The following is a 22515-nucleotide window of genomic DNA, read 5'->3' as shown; positions in this document are numbered from 1 at the left end:
CATTAGAAGTGGACATGCTTTGTCAATACCACATGTGTGTGCTGCAAGAATATATATATTGTATATATAATTTTGTGGTTTATTAACCTATGGAGACTGTGGATTTTCAAGTCACCAGCAATATAATTATTTTCCCTTCACACTGATGAAAGAATATGAGGGTGAGTTACATTCCTTTTGAGTTTCTCTCATTTAAGCTAGCTGATTTTAAAAAAATGTTTTGGTGGCTGTAATGTATCTGTTTACCCTAGTATATATTTTAATTTGGTTTCCTATTATAAAGCCATTTGAAAGGAAATATTTTTGCTAGCCTTTTCTTTACAAACTTTTTATACTTACACTGTACAACCTGAATTTTTATACAATGAATTATTTAAACAAGATCCTGAATACTTTAAGCAATTATTTTAGTTAGTGCTTCCATGTAAGCATTGTGTGCATAAGAGATATACACAAAAGCAATTCCTGAAAATATTTGCTCATAATTGCTGCCCTAGTATATATGTACTTTCATATATAATTCAGGAATTAAAAATGATTGCACGTGATAGGCTGGGGTTCCAGCATAAAAGTACTGATTTGTGCTTTCTGCTTCGATGCATTGTTAATTCTCCCGAGACCACTGTACAGTAATTTCCACAGAACCAGACAGTTTAATTTTGCCAGCAGTGTCATTTCAAAGCACTGGCATGCACTTGCAGGGGTGGCGTGGCTTCATCTAGTCCTCTGCAGAGCACCCCCTCACCCCCCTACGCTCCCCCCACTCCCCTAGCAGTGAGGAGTGCCTACAGCCCATGCTCACCCTCTCCATCTTGCTCCCACACCAGGCTTTCCTGGTCCTTCCATGGATGAACTTCTCTGCCTTCTGCATTGTCTTAGATGAGTGTGGGGTTTTCCACGAAGACCTTTTCCATAGAAAAGTGCTGAGGGGAAAACGAGAAAAGTGGATGGGCACTGTTTGGTATTGTTCTTAAACCTGATTTGGTAAATCTAACCATAGGTGATTTCTGGAATGGACAAACGGACTCAGTTCTCCTGTTTATCTTTCTGCATTATAAACAACAATGACAAAAAAGCCAAACAAACACAAATCCCAAGCCCCTCCCCAAATATATCCATATGCAAGACTCTAGGACCTGGGGGCGGGGCGTCGGGCAGAGGAGGAGGGCCAGGCAGCCATTACTACAGCATTCTTCCCACTTGATGGTTTCTCTTGCTGCTTCATGTTTGTTCTGGAATTAGAGTCTCCACTTTCAGTAGCCTTATCATGCAAAATACTGTTTTTTTGAAAAGATAAATTCCATACTTTCAAATCATTGAATGTTTTTTTTCAGTTTATATGCTGGAAGTCAAAATGTAAATAAAGGTATATTTTTAACAGATATTCCTATCAAGTGATTGGTTTTTACAGGGTCTGGGTCTGTAAGGAGGAAAAGAATGAGATCTAAGTTTTTACATTGTCTGATGACTAAAATATCTTCAGACATGGATACATCAGCGCTGCCTTTACATAACCATTGGATTTCTTTCAAGGTACTGTCTCCTAACCAACACACTGTACAAATAACTTCACTTTAATATAGCTATATCTTGATGTGTTTAGATTTGGTAAACGCTCCTATCTTTCAAACATGCATCATTTATTTAAAATGCATAGGCATATGTTCAGAACAAAGTTATTTTCAGTGCATATATATTCATTAGCCTCTGTGTGAAAGTGCATTTCAAGTAACAACCATTTCAATGTTTATTTTTCTTTCAAAACTTTCCTTTCTCTCCATCTTGCTTTAATTGAACCCGAGGCTTGAACTCTTTCAAGCCATTCCCATGGAGCCAGTGCACATGTGAAAGTGTTTGACTGATAGAAAATAATTTCTTTGTTGATCATATACCCATGCATGATAAGATATGCATAAGAAGAAATCTGGTAGAGAAGTATAAATAATACTTATCTTTAAGCCAGCATCTGTCATCTGCTTCAGCAGACAGTACTCGCTTCCCTCCCAGCACAAAAAGGCCTGAGAGATTTATGGAGCAGCTTTGTTTGTGCTCTGTGATGCTTAATCAATTTTTATTAAATTCTAAATTAAAACTTGGCTTTCACTCCAGTGACATCTCTGATGTATACAGCGAGGAGAAAGATCATGAGGCCCTGAAAAGGTTAAGCACGGGTGGTCCAGCGCCCCAGTCTGCTGCTCCTCTCTGGACTTCACTTACTAACTCTTGTAAGTCTGGCTGAGTTCTTGTAGGGATGCAGGGAAGTGAGGAACGCAGTTCCAGCTTTGGACTCCCTCAAGTTCCTTCAGCTTGTGGGTATTTGTAGTGCGTTTTTGATACTCTCGTGCATGTCCCCATGTCTAAGAGGAGACATGTCAGTTATGGCAGTGTGCAGATAATGTGCTCCTTTTGCAGTCCAAGCACTCTGTTAGCTTAGGACTCACTAGTTACAGTTGCACATCATTTGAAGTTTGTAATCTTCATAGAGTTTTACCATTTCCAAGGCCCGATTCTGACATGAATGCTGTAGCTTTTGTTTTTCTGCCCGGATTTTCTGATAAGTTCTGCATTTGGAACTTTTCAGCCTTTTCCTAAAGATTCTTTTGGTTAAATACCAGCATGTGGTGGGAAGTCCACCCAAAGAAGTCAGTTTAAAAATGACCATCTTAATTTTATCTTCTCCTACCCAAGTACTAATCAGGCCCGACCCTGGTTAGCTTCTGAGATCAGGGATCGGGTATATTCCCGATAGTATGGCTGTAGACTATGTGTGTACTATATACTGATGCATATAAAGAACAGAGTCATGAGTCAAATTTAATTTTTATTTCAGGAAACATGTTTAAAAATTCCAGTTGTGATTTTTTTCTTTTAGATTCTGCATCTATAAGGAGAGGAGGAATGGGATTTAATTAAAAATTTATTTCTCTGCTGAATACTGATATTTTTGTTTTTGAATTTGGTTTTTCTTACATCTGGTACACACCAGACTAACCTGTACATATTATCCCTTTGGAAGCATATGTTTGTGGGCCCTGATCCAAGAGTAGCTTCTGCATCTACATTTTAAAGTGTAAGGTTTCGTGAGAAGGGGGGGGGCAACTATGAAATTTGTTGTTAATTATTGTTTACTTTCTGGGAAATATGGCAAGCTGTAAACTTAAGATGAGAAGGTCTGTGTTTTTGAATTATGTAATATGCTGCGTAGAAGGCAAGTGTTTGCAGAAGAACTTGGGAGCCAATTTTTCCAGTGAAAATTAACAATTCACGCAGCTGGTCTTTCCTATCTCTCATCTGTCCTTCACCACCCACATTCATACTTTTCTGTTACACACCACCATATTATAGTTAGAAGTGCCATGTGGACACAGAAATGCTGATGCTTATAAATCCTATTTATCTACCTGGTACCCAAGTGTGGTGATACTGTGTCCCCCAATATATTGTGCACCTTAATAAACTTATCTGGGAACAGAACTTATCAGAGAACAGAACAGCCGCTAGATAGACATAGAGGCCAGAAAATGGTGGCACACACACCTTTAATTCTAGCATTCTGGAGGCAGAGATTCATCCGGATCTCTGTGAGTTCAAAACCACACTGGAAACAGCCAGGCATGGTGACACACGCCTTTAATCCTAGGAAGTGATGGCAGGAAGCAGAAAGGTATATAAGGCATGAAAACCAGGAACGAGAGCCTGATTAAGCTTTTAGGCTTTTGAGCAGCAGTTCAGCTGAGATCCATTCTGGATGAGGACTCAGAGGCTTCCAGTTTGAGGAAACAGGATCAGCTGAGGAATTGGTGAGGTGAGGTTAGCTGTGGCTGGTTCTACTTCTCTAGTCTTTCCACATTCACCTCAATACCTGGCTTCAGATTTGTTCTTGACTTGTCTCATTTGAGTACCAGCCTGGTACTGTGCACACATGTAGCTAGAGGTACAGTGTTTGCAGTTCAAAAGCTCAGTTCTGAAACAGAGAAAGGACAGGAAATTGCCCAGTATATCTGCCCTTCATGTGCCAAAAGCGTATTTGGTCTCTAAGAGCACCATCCGCATGTGCTTCTTTCTCTGAGAATTGAAAGAAAGCCTTTGGATCGGCTGTGGGCGTTGAGCATTCCCGTTGGAAGGTGGCCCTGCTACACTGGAGGCACAGAGAACCTTGGAGGCTAAAGTGGAGTTGGTCCTGGCTTCCTCAGCTCAGGACTGCACCTCATTCTGCTCTAGCCGAAGCCACTCTACTGTGATAGTGGCAGGCTGTGGGGCGAGAGAGTGCTGTCTGCTCTCTGCGTTTCTGAGGAGCAATTTTGAGTGGATGAACTGAGGCTTGGGAGAGATTGCCAAACGAGGTGGCGATGATGGCTAAAGAGACTTGGACTTCGGGAGTGCTCTGGCAGAAGTACAGCGCAGACGGTATCATGTTTTTGACCATAGTGCTTCAGACAGGCTGCCAAGTGTTTGTGACGAGACAGGGCTGTTACTATACTTCGCTTTTAACTTTACTTTTGCATACAGTATATCGCTCTTGTTGTATAAACTGTGCTGCATACTTTTGTCCCTCTATAAACAAGTGAAGCTGTTGAGTTTTTGGACAAAGTTTGAAGCAGTCTTGTGTTGCTTCTTTGCTTTATGCTCCAAGTTGAGAGCTGAATAGTCAGATCCCTTTTCACACCATTTATAATGCGATGCACATTTTGAAGGCAATTTCAGTTCTTTTGGCTCCTCAGCCACATGCTTCCAAATGGAAGCATTATCCACGTCTGAATGGGGAACTAGGTAGAAACTCGGTGCACACACATGCACAGCAAAGTCTGCAGTGGAATACTGTCTTCGTGGGGGCTCACCCTCTAGGAAAATCTCCGAACGTTAGCCCCAGTTTTGTGAAAGGAAATTTTAAATATTTCCAAGGCTACATAAGCACATTTATATACAAAATTGCTGTGTGTAATGAGACTTTATAACTTGACCAGCGTATTACTGGAGACGTTGGCAGTCTGGAGGGTAATGAACTTTAAGTCTGGATGTGACGCAAAGACAACAGCTAACAGGAGTGAGAACTGCATTCCTGTTTGGCGCTTGCAGTTTTACTCAGTCCGTTTTAAAGATCGTCATCCTCTCCATTCTGGCCAGCCTCTCTCAGTTTATTTCTGCACTGGAGAAATGAAATGTAATACTCTCCATCGCACACCAACTCATCTACTCTGTCTCTCTGGAGGGTATTTTTCATTGTTCGCACAATCCAGTCCACCTGAGGAGAAAACACCAGATTTCTCCAACATTTGAAAAAGAATTTATACTTTCTTAGACAGAAGAACTTCTAACTAAACTTCTCTTTTCATAATCACGCTGATATGTTTGGTCATGCTGCATTGACCACATGGATGCCATTATAAAAATAGTTTAGCTAATGCTTGGATGAATAGGCTTATATGTCTTTTTTGGGTTGGGGTGTGGTTCCTGTAGCTCAGGCTGACTTTAAACTTATGACCCTCTTGCTTGATCTCCCCATTGCTGGGGTTGCAGGTATGGAGCCCACACCTAGCATTTCTATGTCGGAAGTTAGGTCAGACTCCTTATCATTCTCATTAGCTATTTTTTTTTTTTGTCTCTTCCTTCCTTTTCTGTTCTAGCTAATCATGGACTTATGATGTTAGATCAGATAGAAAAACAATTGTCTTGGTTACTTTCAGGAGAAATGGGGTGTGTGTGGAAAGATGCTCTGTCCACCTAGGAGTCATGTCTGGTAGTAATAGTTTATAAGCTCATAGACCTGCACTTGTTGATTTAGAGTGGCACTCCTCTTGTGTGCACACTTGCACACACACACACACACACACACACACACACACACACAAACACACACACATCCACATCATTTTCTTTTTCTTGCTTTCTGTATTCTGTGGATCTGGGAATTTTTTACAAAAAACTTTCCTGCCCATTCTGTAAATAGAATTTTCAAATATAAATCAGTGTTCTTCTTTATAGCACTCTGAAAGTAATTTGCTAAATGATGGAGAATGATAGATTTCTTATGATCCTTGTTAGTGGGGTGCATTCTTGAGTGCACCTGAACAATCAGCTGTAACACCCTTTCTTATTGTAAGCTGTGCTATATAACTTAATCACTTCTCAATAATTATCCTGTGATGTACTTTCACCACTAACTGACCTTAGGTTGTTTGGGAAACTAAGGGAGGGCTTAGTACTATGAACCAATAGAGAGAAGAGAAGAAAAGAAACCAGAAACCGAATTTCATTTATTTTTTTGAGAAGCTCATGAGTTGATATTTTAGTTGGGTGAAATTGTGTCACTGTTTATCTGTCCTTTTTTTCCCCCTGTGGCAAGAGACGTGGTGAATAGACACTCACTCCCAAAGACACCAAGTTCCAAAGCACTGACTCATGAGTCCACAATGAAAAACTAGGATGCAGCCATTTCCTACCTTTGTTTGGAAGCAAATGGATTGGACCAGGCGGATGTGGGCCTAGGCTGTAGGGCTTTGCAGAAGGAAATGCTTTGGGTGGCCCTTCAGTACTAGATGCTCTCTAACAACCCCTTTGTATTGACTGCATCAGCCAGTGTGGACGTGTTCCATAGAGTACGCAGACCTAGTCCTCATTCCCCTTCTTGTGTTAGTGCACCTAGAGCTTCTAAGAGACAGTGGAGGTAGAGAGAAGCTTTCACTGCTTCTAATGCAGAGGATTTTGAGTGCTTGTTAAGTATGGTGGTAAACGTACAGGCCCATCTTTCTCTAGCAATCTCCTCTGTGCTTCAGCTTTAATATGTAACCATGGCTTCTAGGTGCCATATGACTTGGTCCTGTCCTAACTCTTCTGGAACACAGTTTGCCTACTCTCTGTGTTCCAGTGACCATGTCACCACCACCCACCACCCTCTGGTATTTGTGTTCTGGAATTTCTCTTTCCTTGAAGAGTTGTAGATTAAGCTTGCTCCTTTGTTTTATTCCAAAGTCTGTCCAAGTAACCTGTGCCTAAAGAGACCTTCTATCTCTCCATCTGTCATTCCTCTCTCAACTCCTTTTCTTCTTCCCTGCTAACCTGGTTGCCCTGGAACTAACTACCTGGCATGTTTTATATTAACTTCTTTTTTAATTTACTGTTTCTTATGCTTAATAGACTATTAGCCTCATGTAGGTTAGGACTTGGATCATTTTGTGCTCTTTTGCCCAGGGCCTCTGATATAATAGAATTCATGTCTGTCTGTGCTTAACACTTTGAGGAAACCAGGAGATCTGTAATAAATGAAGAGGAAACACTGTGGGCCATCAACAGATGGTGCTAGCTTCTTCCATTGGGTCATCCCAGGCATTGCTGAACTTCTGGATGACTTAGTTTTTCCGTCTTGTATGTGGAAACAACATTTTGCACACTTTAGGAACGTTCTGGGAGTCTAGTTGTGAGTAGTAATTCTGTATCATGAAAAGGCCCAATCCTAACTTTATTTGATGAGAAACAGCGCAGGAATAATGAACAAATGGTGTGTCTAGGAGATGCCGCATCTCCCCGGGGCCGTGGATTACCACGTGTGCTCTGTCCCTGGGCACGTTTTGGGTGATGCCATTTGGGATGGTTCTGCAGGGGTGGACTAACAGAGGGCGAAGCATGGCCACCACGGGAAATATAACTTGGCAGGGGCTGGGGGAGGGCACGGTAAAGTAGGAAAATGAGACAAGGGAGAGATATGGCTTTGAGAGAAGTTGGAAGCTGTATGTTGTTGTCATATTTACCACTGTCGGTTCTTAGACACGAGAGTTTTCAGTTAACAATCCCTCTAGGAATTTCAGAAATGTGGTTGTTTTTTTTAAAACCTTGAATTTATTAGGTCTGTAAAGAACCGCTTCTGTATGTGTGGCTCATAGCTTCACAGTGTGATATATGGTCTAGTGGACCTGCTGCTGAGCTGCCTGGCCTGTCTGTGCCAGGAGGCTAGCATTGGCCGAAGTGCTTTCTTCACTAATGTTGGTGTTTGCAATGAGTGTGAAGGGATGAAGGAGACAGGGAGGAAGGAAGGAGGGAAAGAGAGAGAGAGAGAGAGAGGAGAGAGATTCTGGAAGTCCTCCAAGAAGGGGCTAGAAGAGAACTCGAGGACAAATGCTCCGACTTGGAACACACACCAAATACTGGATATATTTTTTTTTAAGAGAAGCCAAAATTAAACACAGTAGAGCTTACTGTTTGCTAATCAGCATGTGTTTACTTTCTCTTCCAAAACTGAAGTTGCCAACCAATACATTTCCTCCCCAGTGCTACGAACCTGTCCAAATAAACATGGGAAACAGTGAAACAATGATACTACACGAAAAGGGGATCCTCGTTCACTAAATGGGATCCAAAACTTCTCCGGAATTTAACCCTAGCTGCGGAGTGAGGCCTGTTTGGTGCGTCCAGGGAGGCCAGTGACTTCCGTCTTCAGTTAGTCAACATGGATGAGTGGGATTTCCAGTGACCATGTAATTCTACCATGTTGCCCCAAGCTTAAATGAAAATGGCTCATTTTGGGTCAGCTTCACTCACATTCCCACTGCACTGGAGTATTTTGGTTATAGGGTGATCTTAGGATAGCCATAAACATAAGTAGCTTGTAGAATCCAAACATTCAGCTTTCATTTCTGTCCTAAACTAGAGATCACTGACAAAGTTTCAGCCTGACATTGAGAGTCGATTTCTCTGGAGTGCAGAGAGAAGTTGTAAGACGAGCCTCTGTGCTGTGGTCAGTTTTAAAGAATACGTTAGGAAACAAAATCCATAATCAACATGATACATAACCATCAATTCGTAAGACTGACAGGCTGGTAGACAGTTCTATAAAAGATAATGTATAATGCACATGTATGAGTTTCTGTTTGTAACCTTTGTTGTAGGAATACAGGATGGAGGCTAAGTGATTATTGGGCTATCATTATAATATTATAAATATGTTTTATAAGTAGTAAACTCTTAGGATTGCAGTTCAGATTCCCATCTTCTATGAAAAATCCCCTTTTAGGAAATAATAAGCTATCACTCAGTTATTCTTTATTGTGAATTTATATAAAATATGCTTGGCTTTTGTCTGTAATGTTATCTAAACCCCGTTGCACCAACTGGTAACCCCACTAGGATTGAGTGGCTAGGAACCATAGTCACAGTGGGTCACAAAACCAAATCCAAACCAGGAATGTGCAAAAGAGACCTTGGGGGGTATAGAGGGTGGGTGACAGGATGTGGGTAGGGGAGTTGTCGGTGGAAGGGAGCTAAGAGAGCTTGGGGATTGAGAGGAATCAGAATAACTTACATATTTATATGACATTGTCAAAGAACAAATTTAATAAAATGTATTTTAGAAAGGAAAAAAAAATTCCAAACCAAAACACACAACCAAAAATGTAGAACAAGACCACAACAAGAGTGAAAACTTGTCTGAGTATCTCAGTCCCAGGCTCAAGCCATGGAGGTTGAGGGGTGGTGTGGGCTAAGGACAGGTGCTCTTCCTGGTCCCCCCACTACACTTCCTCTGACAGTAAAGCCCATGGCCTTTCTCGTCAGGCCCAGGTGATGCTTCTGGGCATCAGCACCACAAAACGTTGCTGTAGCACCTGACTGGGGATCAGCCACGCACTAAAGTTAGAATCCTTTCATCTGCACAAGTATCAATGGATGATATTTAAAAAAAAAATCAAAACAAGAAATTAATGATCTGAACAAATTTATGTCTTAAATTCATTAGGTAAATGGCATATAATTAAAAAACTGTTGCACATAAAGCCAACATTAGAGCATGTAGAAGCTGAACGTGATCTTTTAGGATGAAATATCCACGTCAGAATTGTTGGACAAACGCTCTGTCAACTTGGTTGTTGTCTTTGCAATCTAGTCAAATCACTTCCTGAAAGGGAGCCCCAGGCCTTCAGCACCGAGGTTTCACTTAGGCCCACATTGCTGGCAGGGGCAGGGGCAGGGGCAGGGCAGCAGCAAGGGAAATCCTGAAATCCCGCACTCAGTGCACAGTCCTTCATGAGTTGTTTCCCTAAAGAAACAACTTTAAAGCTTTAAAGAACATTCTTTTAAACAGCAGGGAATAAAGTATAGAAAGTTAATAATAGTTTCCTAGAGATGAGTGTTACAGCTTCGTTTGACACTCAACATGAACCTCAACCATCTTGCCAGTAGAAGAAAGGCGCTTGTTTGTGTGTGACTTCCCTCTGACAGTCACATCCATTAGTAAACACATCTAGATTTACGTATCTGTGAACTCCCTGCTATTAGGGAATACACAGAGGGAGACTAGTCTGTGTGTCCTTTAAATTGTACAAGACACCGAGAGATTCCAGCATGGTCTTGGCACTCAGCCAGGAATGGAGATGTATAGGGAATGGGAAGGGGAATGGAGGCTGCCTCCGTCCCCGGCCTCCTGAACTTGTACTTCAAGTAGATGCGGTCAGAAATAGTCTGTGGCATTTGGGAAAAGCTGCAGAGGGAAAAAGCAGGGATTATGGTAAAAAGGAAAGAGGCCCTGTGTGGAACTAAGACTTAAAATCTAGAAATTAAATTGTTGAAATTAAAAATTATTAAAGCATTCAAGTGTTAGTTGTCCAGATTTTTTTCACTCCTACTGTTTGATCCAGTGGTTTATTGTTTATTATTTATTATTTTTTTAGACAGGGTTTCTCTTTGTGGTCTTGGCTGTCCTGGAACTCTCTCTGCAGACCAAGCTAGCCCTAAACCCAGGTGTGTGCCACCACACCTGACTTCTGTTCCTTTGCATTTTATATTATTCTCATTCTTATCCTTATTCTTATCCTAGCTACCATTTTCAGGTGTATTTAGAAATATTTAATATACATTAAATATAAATATTCAGTTAATCGATATGTTTAAAAACTGTTATTTTAGTTAAATTTGCTTAAGTTAAAAATAATAATTTCAGGTGAGTGAATGCATTTTTAAGACATTTAAGCAAATTAACAACCATGGTTCTCTTTCCCCTAATCTTCTTCATGGCACCATTACGCCAGGAGGATGCCTCTCTCTGCGGCGCTTTGGTTACATGGAGTCCCATTGCAGATATGTTTGTGGTCTGAGCTTGATGCAGAGATGCTAATCTCATCGTTTAGTCGGCAGCATGGCTCTTTGACGTTTCTACCCCAGGATGAGTTTTCCTAAGTATGACAGTTCACGCGTCAAAGGACTCAAGGCTTCCGTTATGGACTTTCCAAGTACACCTACCTAACACAGTTTTGGAGCACCAGCTCTTGCTTTGGAAATGCCCACCCATAGATGCTGTAGGTAAGATGATATCACGGAGAAGAAGTGTGGTGACAGTCCAAAGTGCCATCCTACAGACGTGATGGACTAGAAGGAAGCTGCAGCTGCTGAGCTCACCTGCTGATTAGTTCTGTTGGGCTCACCTTTCAGTCTGTACAGTCTACAGTGGAGATTGAAAACTCTGGGCTGCAGGGATGGCTCCGTGGACAAGAGAGCTTACTATCAAAGTAAGGGGACCCATTCGACTCCGAAGCCACTCACATGAAAAGTCAGTCACTGCCGCATGGCCTGTAACCCCAGTGCAGGAAGGCAGGTTCTGCTGGACCACAGAAGCTTACTGGGCAGTGGGCTTCCCTGAAATAGAGAGCTTCTGGTTCAGAGAGATACTGTCTCAAGAAACAAGGCAGGGGATGGCAGAGGACGCCCATGGCTTCCTGTGGCCTCTGCATGCATGTACTTGGGTGCACACCCCCTCACACTCACATATACGCATCCCTCCTACTCCATCCCCGCACAACAGTGATAGCTAAATATTGATCCTCAAACTTTGCCACAGTTTTAATGATAAATTGTTAGATTCCTCCCCACCCCAGAAATTTTTGGGTTTACTTCTGAGAAATTCTATTTCATCTGAAAATGTTAGCTTCCAGTTACCTTGGAAAGAGTAAAAATGGTGTTTTTTTGTTTTTGTTTTTTCATTTGGAAATAGATTACCGTAAGTTGCTTTTGTGTGGATTTCATATATTTGGTGTGAAATAAAATGTTTACACCTAAAATTTACATCAGTAAAATTTGCTGAAGAGCAGTAAGATGCACTGGTCTTTGCGATGCCCTAACCTGTGCTCCTCTTGTCTGTCCTGGTTTTCTTACCAAGTGATGACTGTCCTCTGTATCCAGTCAAGAGCGGACATGGCATGTGTAAACAAAGAAAGGAGGCAGAGGTGAAGGTCTCTCCTAGCTGAGCTGCCTGCTGAGCTGAAGGAGAGCAAGGCAGCCTTGAACTCCGCTTTAGGAAGTTCTGCAGAGGCGTGGGGCACTCCTGACTCCCAAAGTCATAGGCCACAGTCGTGACAGGAGCAAACAAATTGAAATAATGTTTAAGTCAAGTGAGAGAAATAGTTTAACTCATTATAGGATCTTGGCACAGTTTAGGAGACAGTCGCTTAAAGAGCCACAGAAAATGCATAGACCCACTTTCTTTATTCCTCAATTTACAGTTTCCAAGGCAGTGTCCATCTTAGAAAACAACTGGTTCCTTAGCTCTCTAAATCGTTATTGTTTTTAAGTACATGTATGTGTCAGTGTGTGGATATGTGTATGTGAGTACAGGAGCGTGCAGTGACCAGAGGCATCAGATCCCCCTGGAGCTGCAGTTACAGGCCCCGATGTGGGTGGCTGGACTTGAACTTGGGTCCTTTCGGAAGAATAGTAGTATATGCTGTTAACTGCTGAGCCATTTCCCTAGCCCCTTACATCTTTATTTTTTAATTTACTTTGGTGTTGGAGTTTGAACTGAGGGCCTCACACATGCTCAAGACATGGTCTGCCACCAAGCTACACCTGCAGATATAAAACTTTTAAATGCACCTCCAGACTTGATTCTTCACACCTGCCAATCCTTATCTCCGCAAATGGTGTGATCGGCTGGAAGTCCAGTGGCTTTTGTGTAATGTTTACTGATTTGCAGTTCCCTGAGCATGGGTAGAATGCTGGTGCTGCCTGTCATCATTGCAGGTGGCAAACGATTCTGTGTTATTCTGGAGCGGAAAGACAGGCAGGCCCAGAGTTCAGCCCATGCTGTTTTATGTTAAGTGACAATTCCCAGTGGGACAGAGTCATAATCCCAAAGCAGATGTTTTGTGGAGCCTCATTATTGTCCAGAAGTGGCTTTTGGATGAGAGAAATGCAGCCAGGCCGAAGGAGCGCAGACAGCATTGACTTGGCCACCTTGGCTTCAGGCTCTTCCTTCCCATCGTCCTGGAGCCCCCTCCTTCCTCACCTTGCCACAGATCCTTCTTCCGGCTCTGCGCCTTTAGCTCCTTAAAAATGAAAAGATAACAGCAGATGGCCAGATGCGAACCCTAGCACTCTCCTGATTAGAGGCCGGCTTTGCCTTGAGACCTTTCAGGTCTGTTGTTGTTGGCCAAGACCTTGTTTCTTTCTCAAGTCCCTCAGCCACACTGTGCCCTTTCACAACCCGTAAGTCCTGTAATACTATATTTTGTGAAGAAAGGGAAAACGAGATTCCCCCATCATTGCTTTTGTTAACCCATTCTTGTTTTAGGCTTCAACAAAAAGGCTTTTTGTTAACTGGAGCTTAAAATCAGCCAGCTTGCAAAGTAGTCTCCCTTTTTATGCGAGGAGGATTAGCTTGGCATGTGGTGCGGTTCCCCTTGTGTGAGCCATTCCTGTGTCCTGTCATAAGGTGTATAATTACTGCACTTCGCCATCAGCCATCATTCTTCAGTTAAGACCTGTTTTAAACCTCTCATTAATATAAACCATACCGGGAAGGTAGAAAATGCACCTTTAAAAAGAACCAAGTGTTAGGGAGTTAATCTGTTCTTTTCATAATAGACTCAGAGTAAATAATTTTTACCTAGCGCTTTTCTTCCCTAAGCAATCAAACTAGCTTGTGATAAAAGATCAGGTACCTGGATTGCACAAATGCTCAGTGTTCTATTCACAGGGTCAGGCGTCTTGCTTGATTCCAGCCTCCTTTTCTCTTCTCTCTGTCACCCTTGAACGGTAAAGTGTATAATCCTCTACTCTTTCATAGTTGGCCTCCTGACAAGACCTCTCTCTCTCTCTCTCTCTCTCTCTCTCTCTCTCTCTCTCTCTCTCTCTCTCTCTCTCTCACACACACACACACACACACACACACGCACACACATGCACGCACACGCACGCGCACACGCACACACACAGGGTTGTGTACGTAAATTCAGCAGCAAATTATTTTTATCTTGGGGGTTTTCGTTGAAGCCTCCATTCTAATCAGGTAGCAGTCTGAACTTCAAATGTCTTCATGACTTTTCTTTCATGGGAAAGTCATGGCGCCAGTACTCAAAGACCCATGGTCTGCTTCCGCTTATTTCAAGAGGTTTGCTTTGGTGTAGCCGTCACAGTCTTGTCTGGTAGCTGAAGTTACTCAGCTTTCTTGCCCACAGCCGCCATTTTTCCCTCCACGTGTGTCACCCTCCACCAGCGGCTGCCTGCTTCAGCAGGACCGATTGCAGGAAGCCCAGTACTGTGCCTGGGACTGCTGCATGCAGGAGCCTGTCAGTCTCCAGAAAACATCTCAGATTATTACAGATCCCAGAGGCCCAGGCTGTTTGGGCTAACCTGTGCTCACTTCTGCTGATATGTTTCTTTCTTTTGAGTTTATGACTTATGACTACAGTTTCTGTTTTTTGTTTTTTTTTAGTTTGTTCAAGAGCCTGACTTTTAATTTTTTTTTTTTTTTTTTTTTTTTTTTTTTTAGTTTTTCGAGACGGTTTCTCTGTGTAGCTTTGCGCCTTTCCAGGCTGCCTCAACCTCACAGAGATCCGCCTGGCTCTGCCTCCCGAGTGCTGGGATTAAAGGTGTGCGCCACCACTGCCCGGCGAGCCTGACTTTTTATACCTAAAGTCCTTTCTCCAGTTAATTTTTCTTCATCCTTCAGCTTCAAGTTTAAAGTAACTTTCTGCTTTTTTCTTCTTCCATGTGTTTTTAGTTAAATGTCTGCTCTGTGACAGAAATTACTGTAGGTCCTTAAAATGCAGGGAATTTTTCCGGACAGACAGTATTGATGTTCTCACAATCTAGGAGAGGCCCTTGCAAAGACATCTTCTGGATGCCCTTTTTCTGTTCGCTCCTTATCCTGCATGTCTGTCATACTCCGTGACTTTTCATGGCGTTTGCTGGCTTCACTGAGCAATGACTTATTAATGCCTGTTGGAAAGACCCAGCAGGGTTTGACCAAGCCTGTCTTCCCCGATGCACTGTAAACTTTGTGAAGATATGACCACAGCCTCTCTCTGTCATGTATCATCTCAGACTATAGTTGGGATGTGTTGGTGATGGGTGAATGAAGGAGTGACGTGCTCCCTGTCCACAAAATTCTTCCACTTGTACTCTTTCTACATTCTTTTGTGTTACTTTCTTATATTGTCTTAAAAATAACACAAGTGAGAAATTCATTCAGGCCCACAGCCTTTCCTTTGAAAAGGAGTCAGTTACTGGAAGTCGTTGATATAATTCATGTAGTTGGCTCCTCTTTCATTACTCAATGGACATTAGGACTGAGTCTGAGCCTAGGACTGATGGGAGTTTAGGGGTTGGTGGCCTAGGGGGAGCTCTGGAACTGGGAGCGTGGGGACCCAGGACAAGGAGAAGAATGCAGATGAGGACAGAGAGGTGCAAAGTGAAGCATGCTTCCCTTCAGCAGTTTGTGCTTAGGAAAGCTAGGAACCTCTTTTCTTCATGTCCAACTTTAGAAAAGAATCTTTCATATGCCAGAGGCTTTAAAAAAAGCATGTAACTTAAAATTGATTCTTTGAGAATTTCATACATGCATACAATGTATTTTGATATCTCCAGGCCCCGCTCTCCCCAATCTACTCCCAAATCATCTCCCTCCTAGCCAACTTTACCCCTCCCCCCACCATTACCACCTCCTCCTCCTCTTCTTCCTCCTCCTCTTTACCCATTGAATTCAGTTAGCACTGCCTTTATGTTAACAGGGATGGGCCACTCCACTCACTGGAGTAACATACTAGTTAGTAGTCCTATCCTCAAAGAAAGAGAACTTTCCTTTCCCAGCAATCATGAACTCCCCAGTAGAAGTTGGGTCTTGTGAGCTCATCCCCGTCCATGCTGGAATTTGGAGAAGCTTGGTCTTGCTCAGAAATTATTCAGGTGACGTCAGCTGCTGTGAATTCATGATTGCAAATGGCCATGTTGTGTCCAAAGGTCAGCGTTGCACATCGATCTTTGTCCCCCAGCTCTGACTTTCTTTTTGTCCCCTCTTCTGGGATGGTCCCTGAGTGTTGGTTGGGGAGAGGGTTGATATCGATGTACCCTTTGGGGCTGAGCACTCACAGTAACTTATTTTCAACACTTCAACTAGTTATGAATCTCTGCGTTAACTGATGCCCACTTTAAAAAGCAGCTTCACTCACCGACTTTGAGAGCAGCGCAGTCTATGGGGAGAAACAGAAGTCTTCAGAAGGCGGTTTGACACCATGACCATTGAGTGGAACAAGAGTAGGTTCCAGGAGCTTATGTACATGATATCATTGAAGACAGTCCTGCAACTTCAGTTCTTACTGAAGAACCAGGTCTGATAATCTCAGAATTACAGCCTTTTGGTGCTGAATTGGAGTCCGATGAGTGAATGAATTTACCCTGTAAATACTTGTGCTCACTTTTGCTCTAATTATTCTTAAGCCCCACTCCTTGAGAGTCAGAATTCCTCTTGGTGCTACTCACATGAGAGCTGAGTTTCAATCAGGGTTAAATTATGCTTTTGTGGGCTGATAGGAAAACCAAACCACTCATCTGCTGCTGTTCTGCAGGAGAATTTGTTGTGTTTCAGGCTGTTGACTCACCTGTGGTTTGGAGCACTGTTGATTTGTGAGTTGGGGATTGCTTGTACGAGAATACAAAAATGATATAAAATTAATTTTATATATTCTCTTGTGATACTAAAGGGTACTACTTTTTTAATACTCAGTTTTAATGTCTTTCTCTGTGTTGCCTCCCTGATAAAATTCTCCAAGGAATTTTTTTTCAAGTATATATAATATACTCATATATATGTATATTATATATATAATAACATATATAATAATCATAATAAAGTTACCATTGAAAGAAAAATTTAAAAGAAAAAAGTAAAAAAAAAATATTCCAATATTCTAAAAATGTACCATCCTCATTTTATCTTGAGCACTGAGACCATACATTATACTGGGTTACATTTGGACTCAGGTGGATGAGAAATTATATTTTTAATGAAATCCAATAAAATTAAAATACCAACATAGAGAGGCAAGATGGACTGAAAGAGCCAAACTGTAAGATCCTTTTGTTATATAGTGGTAAAGCTTGGCTGGGAAGCAAACTTTTCCTTGAGAATAGTCTCCAAAACAAATATACTGTAATTTGCAAGCAATTTAAATTAATATGTAATTAATATATCTGAAAGAAATTAAAGGAAGAATGAAATGTTTACCGTGTGACCACAAAAATTTAATATGGCTTCTGCAGGTGGGTTCATGTAGGACATTGGATGCTTTAAGATATAGAAAAGAAGAACCATAAAGTTCATTTTGATCGTTTGAAGACTTCAGTGTAGGTGTTTCTCTTCGTATATAATTGCTTTTAAATTCTGCTGTAAGGCAGTATCTTTAGAGCCATGTCTCTGGTTACTCTATGTAGGAAGTAAGACAGGGGAAATCAAGTTGGAAAACTCATCTGGTGAGAAGGAGAATAAGTTAATCTCACTGGGTGAAAGTAAAAACGTGCATATTCACGAAGTATTACGTTAAGAATGGGGAAGTAACCACTAGGTTACACGTGTACTTAGCATATGAAAAACTCTGGGTTCAGTTGCTAGCATGCTTGTCTTGCACCCCCAAAGTATTATGTTAAAGGAGACTTGGAAAAAAAATGTATTCAATCAATTTAAATTCATGTCATAGTAATATCCTGATGATGTCAAAGCTCAGTTTGACTGGTGGGTTCTTGGGGTCAGGCTTGTATAGCTCAGGTTCAGCACTACGCTGAATAAGATCTTATTTGGTCAGCCTCATTCCTCCTCCATAATTGTTCCCACCTCCATAGTTTATATTGAGAATTAAAGCCAACTTTTGTGAACCTTCTTGTAAAATGCTTGCTTATAATTAACGTCTACAAATGGCACTCATTATCAACAATTATATGCCACTGGAGGAAGTAGATATTAAAACACAATTGCAATACCATTGTTAATTTTCATTCCGTAGTCATATACTTAGGTTCAGTGAAAATATTCAGTTTATAAAATTCCAAATCAGCTCTGTTTTTCTTCCTAGTACATAGTTTTTAGAGTGGTAAGAGTTCCTGGCACATTTGGGAAAAATTTCAACCTCCTACTCCTGACTGGAGTCTATGAGAAAACTATTTAAAATCTGAACAAAAGAATTGGTTATAAGCCGGGCGGTGGTGGCGCACGCCTTTAATCCCAGCACTCGGGAGGCAGAGGCAGGCGGATCTCTGTGAGTTCGAGGCCAGCCTGGGCTACCAAGTGAGCTCCAGGAAAGGCGCAAAACTACGCAGAGAAACCCTGTCTCGAAAAACCAAAAAAAAAAAAAAAAAAAAATTGGTTATAATTTTTAATCTCTGATAAAGTTAGAATTATTTGAATGATCCAACTATTCTTTTCTAAGTTTTCTGGATATATTAGTCTAATATTCATCTAAAAATGTGATTAGTGATTACCTGATTCATTCTAAATATTTGCTCCTAGAAATGGAGGTCATCATCCATGAGTTATAAAGACTGGTAGGCCTATGTGTTCGTTGCTTTTCTGGACAGTGGCTCTATTTAATAGATATTAGCCAAAATTGTTCTCCAAATATTGTTTATTAGCTTATTAAAAATATGTTCCATTTCTTAATCAATATTTTAAACTTTTTTATAAAGCCAAATTATCATTAAATGATTATAGAAAAGCAATAGGCTTTTTAAAATGTATAGAATATATCTCTTCCATTAATTATTTTGTTAATGCTATAATAAACAATGATAGGCAGTTTAAGTCTCAAGTAATATAATCTTTTTACTAGTTTTAAAAGTGTTCTAAATCATATTTTAATATGACTTTATTGAACTTTAATCCATTCTACTAGAAATAGCCTGTATTTCAGGAGAATGACCAAATATTGTGTGTGGTTAGTATAAAAGAAAAAAAAAATAGTAATACTGGGCATGGTGCTGTACACCTTTAATCTTGTCACTCAGGAGTCAGAGGCAGGTTTATCTCTGTGAGCTCCAAGTCAATCTGGACTACACAGGAACTCCAGGCTAGCAACAAAGGACGGCCTTGTCTCAAAAACCAACCAAGCAACTAATAAACAAACAAAACAGACCATTAATAGTAAACAAGCATATTGGTCTAGACTCCCTAAAGACTCTGCTTGGCACGTCTGAATTTTTTGTTTTGTTTTGTTTGTTTGTTTGTTTGTTCTTTGTATGCAGAATTCTAGCAAAGCTCAAAGTGAATCTCGGGCAGAGCTAGGTCTGCTTTTTTTAAGACACAGGCCAACTCAGCATACTTGGTAACCTTCTGTTATTTTCATTTCAGACAATACTGTTAAAGGCAGTGAAGGTCTTTTTATGTTATTTCTAGAAAATGAGATTTCCTCCGAAGTCTAAACCCATGAACCCACGGATGCCCTAGCCACCATCCATCACTTCGTTTCTGCCCATGTTTAATTGTTGCTTTCTAACATCTCACAAAGTGTTCTGTTCTTTTGGGGGGAGCATACAGTGGTTGTAAGGGTGAACTAATGTCAATCCCTGGACTCAGAATGGCTTGTTTATTTAATTAATTTATCTGTCTACTTAAGGGTGTTTTTTAGATAAAAGAACCCTGGATACACAAATCAGCTGTATTCCAAAACAAAGTTGTTTTTCACCTTTAAAAAAAGTTTCCAATTCTCATCTATATATGTAATTTTAAAATGTTAAACATTTAGATAATGGGGTAGAATTTTATTATGAGGGTTTGTGTTCTTAGGAAGGGCTAGATACTCAAAGGACTAGAGATGTGGGTTAGCAATAGAGAACACTTGCCTAATGTGTGAATCCCTGGGTTTAATCTCAGCTAACACATACACACACACACACACACACACACACACACACACACACACACACACACGTACACACACAGCTGCTGCAGAATTATAATTATGTAAGAAAAATAAGCCCAGAGAATGTATATGCAGCAGAATAACCATAGTGAGTAATACTGAAAATTTATTAAGGGAGTAAGTTTGGAAGTGCTCTTACAAAAAGTAAGATGGTAAGTGTTCGTGTAAAAAAAAAGATGAAGATGCTTTCAAAGCAAACTTTATACACGCGAACAAGCACTTAACATTTCCCCAAATGTTGTCTACCTATTTTAGAGGTAACAATAACCTGACAGTGGTAAAGACAAAAGTATCGAAGAGACCTAGACAAGGCAGAGTTGTCAACTGTGATCATGTATATGCCTCCCTCCCCCCACTTTTTTTTTTTTTTTTTTACAGTTTCAATTCAAATGCCCTCTTTGTTCCTTAGCTATCTGTTTTAGAGATTAAAATCACAGTGATCTATTATTAGGGAAGTCAAGCTTTTCCCTGCAGCTATGAAGTAAGGACTGATTTTGACAGTGGTGGCGGTGAGCAGGGGACTTCAACAGAAGATGGTATGGTTTCCTGGGTAGCCTGCCAGTTAGTTTCCACTTTATTTATGCCTCTTTGTAGAAGGCTTTCTGTGCAGAAATATTTATAAGAGCTATTAATCATTCCAGGAAATATAATAATTAATGAGATTAGAAAGAATATATTGAGGAATAACTCTTTTTTCTTTTTTTCTGTTGGCCTGAGTTAATTTCTTTCAATATTGTTTTAGATTATTTGTGGGCAGATGGAGGTAAGTATAGACGTTTTTGCCAGAGAGACAAAATTTGAGGAGTACACCTGTCTCTGGTACCCAGACAGTGTGATGAGGCTGAGAAGATGCAGGGCCGCTAAGGACTCCAAAGGTACCTGGTAGATCCTTAGTTCTGTGTCTACCATACAGGGTCACCTGCGTTTCCTTGTGATATTCAAATTGGGTAGAGTTAGAGGAACAGAGCTGATTAAGATCTCTTCCTCCTCTCTTTTCCCTCCATTCTTTGAACATGATGTGTCAGAATTTTACCTTTTGATGGGACACTCCTACTGAATTACACAATAAAGTAACTAAGAAATAAAGGACATCACATGGTTATTAAAGAATTAGTGGTTGTCACATGTGTATAAACTGTAAAAATTTTTAACATTAGGATTCATAATTTTAAGCTGTGTTCTATTTAAATGATGAATATGGGAAATACGGATGAGAACTAGACTTGTTGAAATTGTTACAGACGGGCAGTTCAGCAAAACAGGGCAGCAAAGGAGTTAGTTAATACTGCTCAGCAGAGCTGGAGTCTTACAAAAGCATTTGCCACAAGGAGAGTGCTATGGAAGAGTGGATCTGCTTGGTGAACAAGGGCAGTCAGTGGCCTCCACTCCTTCGGCTTCCGAATGCAGCCTGGCTTTCCTCAGGATGGAAGAAGACTTCTAGCATGTGGTGTCTGCTCTCCGAGTTTCTCTTCCCTTTGTAATTTAAGGCTTAGAGTTGTAGGTGATATTGTGAAGATCCAACAGTAAGGATGAGTGGAACATCGCAATGTACCAACAAAGGGAGGAGGAAAGTGGGCTTTGAGCTGGTCCACAGAAAAGGTTTCTAAGCTCCATGTACAGGGAAAGCAGATCTGGTGGAGGCAGTCCCAGGGCCACAGCACAGGGCACCAGTTCATATGGCACTTGAGTTACTGGAATGAGGATTAGAAGTGTTGAGGCTGGGATGGGGCAGAGGACTTTGAGGACACGACTGACTGATGATGCAGTGACATCATTCTGTAGGTCTAAATGTCTCAGGCTGTATCATCAAATACTAACACACAAGCTAGCCTCGGCCATGTAACTGTGTTCTCCGTTCTGTTTGTTCCAAGATGAAAACCAGCATTTGACCTGGGGGGAGGTGTCTTCCTGAAGCTGGGGCAAGGCTGGACGTAGATTGTTTTGAAGCTTCTTGGTGATGTTGGCTGGCATAACACTTGTGGGTATATGTAAACTCCTCCCCCTCCAGCGAGGGCCCTTCTCTTACTCTAAAGCTTTCTGCTCTGTCTTCTGAGACAAGCTGGAGAAGAGGCTCCTTTTAAAGAGCTCATTTGATTAGGTCAGGCCCACTGGCATTAGGTCCCTTTTATCCTCCAGCATGCCATTTAATCTAATCAGCGGAGGAAAATGTATGGTGTTCATCGTCTGGGGATCATGTAGGATTGTAGACCAGAGCAGGGAATTGCAGTGATCACCTTAGAGATCTGCCTTAGATAGTGGGTAGTGGTGGGTTGTAGGTGTCTGAACAAGGGAATTTCAGGCTCCAAGCAGTGTCTTAGAAAGCGGAATGCAGAGAGTACTTTGGAGAACTAGG

General features: G+C 41.2%; 1 protein-coding gene across 10 annotated transcripts in view; it reads left to right on the top strand.

Annotated features, from left to right (window-relative positions):
• Nfib (nuclear factor I B) overlaps positions 1-22515 on the top strand; it is a 419841-nt gene that overhangs the window by 261494 nt on the left and 135832 nt on the right. The window lies entirely within an intron of this gene.

This window comes from Peromyscus leucopus, chromosome 2, assembly GCF_004664715.2.
Source record: "Peromyscus leucopus breed LL Stock chromosome 2, UCI_PerLeu_2.1, whole genome shotgun sequence".
NCBI lineage: Eukaryota > Metazoa > Chordata > Mammalia > Rodentia > Cricetidae > Peromyscus > Peromyscus leucopus.
Note: the sequence above shows the minus strand (reverse complement) of the source record. Positions and strands in the feature narration are given on the sequence as shown.